Genomic DNA, 3,905 nt, shown 5'->3' on the forward strand with positions numbered 1-3,905 from the left:
TGATGTCTGTGTATATACAGTATATATTATATGTCTTTAAAGCCTGTAGGCATTTTGATATCAATTAATCTTATATCTATAATGTGACAAAGCCCATAATATATGGATAATGCCTCAGAGTTGACTGTAAATTCCACCTTTACTGTTATTTTATTTAAAGAGATCTTATGTAACTTTTAAAAAAAGTTACTTTTTAAAAAAAAAGAGTACAACCACACAATTTAAAATATTAACAATTTTATTTACAGTTCCACCACAACATTCAACATGTAACAGTAAAAAACATGAATGATAAATAATGTAAAAATCTTAAAAAATAAGCTTGAAATTTTCTAAGTCAAAACATATTGACTAGGTAATGTCAAGGTTAACAGTAGCAAAGTGGAGTGAACTAATATAATGTGCAACGATAGAAGAAAAGAGAAAAAAAGAAAGAGTCAAAGAGAAAAGAGTTTTATCAGTCCCTGAACCATTCCATTCCTGAGGTATTTTAATCCACCTCTTCAATAGTTGGCCCCTGAGCACCGGCCCCTGATGCTCCACGTGATTGAGCTCCACAGCCTCCAGCTGGCATCCCTCCCTGATACAGTTTAGTGATGATTGGATTGCAGACTTTCTCCAGCTCCTTCAGCTGATGTTCATACTCCTCCTTATCAGCCAGCTGGTTGTTTTCTAGCCAGCTGACGGCCTCGTTACATTTCTCAATAACTTTCTTCTTGTCGTCCTCACTGATCTTTCCTTTCAGGTTCTCATCTTCCACGCTGTTCTTCATGTTGAAGGCGTAAGACTCCAGAGAGTTTTTGGCAGCGATCTTCTCTCTTTGCTGATCATCTTCAGTTTTGTATTTGTCTGCTTCCTGCACCATCCTCTCAATCTCCTCTTTACTCAGTCTGCCCTTGTCATTGGTGATGGTGATCTTGTTCTCTTTTCCAGTGCTTTTGTCCACCGCGGACACATTTAGGATTCCGTTGGCATCGACGTCAAAGGTCACTTCGATCTGCGGGACTCCACGTGGAGCAGGTGGGATTCCTGTCAGCTCAAATTTACCCAGCAGGTTGTTGTCTTTTGTCATGGCCCTCTCTCCCTCGTAGACCTGGATCAGGACACCGGGCTGGTTGTCTGAGTAGGTGGTGAAGGTCTGGGTCTGTTTGGTGGGGATGGTGGTGTTGCGTTTGATGAGGGCCGTCATGACTCCACCTGCGGTTTCAATACCCAGGGACAGTGGAGCCACGTCCAGCAGCAGCAGGTCCTGGACGTTTCCAGATGTGTCTCCCATGAGGATGGCGGCTTGAACCGCAGCACCATAAGCCACTGCCTCGTCTGGGTTGATGCTCTTGTTCAAGTCTCTGCCGTTGAAGAAATCCTGCAGAAGCTTCTGGATTTTTGGGATTCTTGTTGATCCTCCAACCAACACAATGTCGTGAATCTGAGACTTGTCCATCTTGGCGTCTCTCAGGGCTTTTTCCACAGGCTCAAGCGTTCCTCTGAAGAGGTCTGAGCACATCTCTTCAAAGCGCGCTCTGGTGATGGACGTGTAGAAGTCGATGCCCTCGTACAGTGAGTCGATCTCGATGCTGGCCTGAGAGCTGGAAGAGAGGGTCCGCTTGGCTCGCTCGCATGCTGTCCGCAGCCTCCTCAGGGCCCTCTTGTTCTGACTGATGTCCTTCTTGTGCTTCCTCTTGAATTCTTCAACAAAGTGATTCACCATGCGGTTGTCAAAGTCCTCCCCACCCAGATGAGTGTCTCCAGCTGTGGCCTTCACCTCAAAGATGCCATCTTCAATGGTCAGGATGGACACATCAAAGGTGCCTCCACCCAGATCAAAGATCAGGACGTTGCGCTCTGAAGCTTTGCCTTTGTCAAGGCCGTAGGCAATGGCTGCAGCTGTGGGCTCGTTGATGATTCTCAGGACATTCAGTCCAGCGATTACTCCAGCGTCTTTAGTCGCTTGCCTCTGGGAGTCATTGAAGTAGGCGGGAACTGTGATAACTGCATTTGACACCTTCTGCCCCAGATAAGCTTCAGCAATCTCCTTCATCTTCACCAGGACCATAGAGGAAATCTCTTCAGGGTAAAATGTCTTGGTTTCTCCTTTGTATTCAACTTGAACTTTCGGCTTCCGGCCGTCACTGACGACTTGGAAAGACCAGTGCTTCATGTCAGACTGCACAACTGGGTCATCAAACTTTCTGCCGATCAGCCTCTTGGCGTCAAACACAGTGTTGTTGGGGTTCATGGCCACCTGGTTTTAGCTGCATCTCCAATGAGCCTCTCAGTGTCCGTGAAGGCAACATAGCTGGGTGTTGTTCTGTTTCCCTGGTCATTGGCGATGATCTCCACTTTTCCATGCTGAAACACCCCCACACAGGAGTAGGTGGTGCCCAGGTCAATCCCAATAGCAACTCCTTTTGCTGACGACATGTTTGATTTCTTTTTATGTCTACCTGTATTCAACAAGCAAAAAGAAAAAACTAAATCACTGCAATGTAAAATGACTCATTTTCACCATTGAATCTGTTATTTTTGTAGTTAAACTTTAGGTAATTGTTTCTATGTAAATATCTTTTTTTGCATGTTCACACTATATTAATACAATTATTTATTTATTTATTTATTATTAATAAATTATTATTATTATCATTAATAATAATAATACACTTAAATAGCCTATAGCCTAATAATACACACTTAAACATACACTTCAATAGATTTCGAATTAGTGATTCATTAGGCGACTCTTCATCACATTTATATTGACACTTAATCGTGAAACAGATGCATACAAGAAAAACATAATTTACAGTAGGCTAAGCGATTCAAGTTTGTGGCATAAGTATTGTAACTCCAAACGAACAGTGGTAGTATTAATTATTTTTCAGCTTACCTTGTATGAATTCTGTCAGGGTAACTGTGGCTCTTGCTTGGATAGTTCACTTCGATGTCTCGCTCTTTCCGCAGTAATTCAGACCTCTGCTGAAGTATACAGAGAACTGAAGGAATCAGCCGTGTTTTATGCGGTCCAGTGTTGCGCTGCTGAAGTTTCTCGAAAGCGCCTGCGAGTTCGACCAATCACAACGCGGCACAGCAGAACGGCTCCACCCACACAGCCGCGTCATCGCATAGATTCTAGCTATTTCTGGAGTTTTCTGTGATCTTGAGATCATAAAATTATAGTGAACCTCTCAATTGAACATGAACATTTAACAGTTTTAGCTAATTTATCACCTTGATGTTGAAATGTATTTTAAAAGCAAACAGGTCTACAAACAGGCTAATATTCCTAGGTTAAGTCCTTGTTACTCGTGTAGAAACTTGTTTAAATTGTATTCGAATATCAAGGCAAAAGTAAAGATTGTAGTGATAAATAAACAATTAACCAATGCTTATTATTTATTTCTGTATGTCAATTAAAATCGTGGTTTTAATTAAATTTTGCAGATAATCAATTGAATGACTGAATCTTAGATAGAAACAAAAATGTAATAAGAGGATCTTTGTTTAGTTAATAATGAACTCATTTATTCTATTCCATTGATAATATAGGCTAACTGAAGTATTTTGGTGAATAGCTGTGCTTTTCAGTACCTCATTTCTCTTATTTTGTAATTGTATTTTTTGTTTTTGTTTTCACTAGACAAGTATAGACAAGTTTTACTGATGTGTAAGTCTGTGGGAATTAGTATGTCTTTGATTTACAATAAAGCTAGAGATGATTCTGGAACATTGGAGACTTTGTTGCAGTCATTCTGTTCTATTGTCAACAGAGGTCTCTGTTACCTTCATTATTTTGCATTTCTCTCAAGACCGAAATGCTCAGCATCAGGGCCGTGTGCAGGGCGGTGGCCCGGTGGCTAGAGTCACAGAGTCACTGCCCCTCTGCCCTCATCGGCTGAGGTGCCCCTCTC

At 41.7% G+C, this 3,905-nt stretch overlaps 1 pseudogene; it reads right to left on the minus strand.

The window, feature by feature from the left end:
- Window positions 1–349: 349 nt before the first annotated feature.
- Window positions 350–3,038, minus strand: LOC131538000 (heat shock 70 kDa protein-like; annotated as a pseudogene).
- Window positions 3,039–3,905: the final 867 nt, after the last annotated feature.

This window comes from Onychostoma macrolepis, chromosome 03 (genome assembly GCF_012432095.1).
Source record: "Onychostoma macrolepis isolate SWU-2019 chromosome 03, ASM1243209v1, whole genome shotgun sequence".
Lineage (NCBI taxonomy): Eukaryota > Metazoa > Chordata > Actinopteri > Cypriniformes > Cyprinidae > Onychostoma > Onychostoma macrolepis.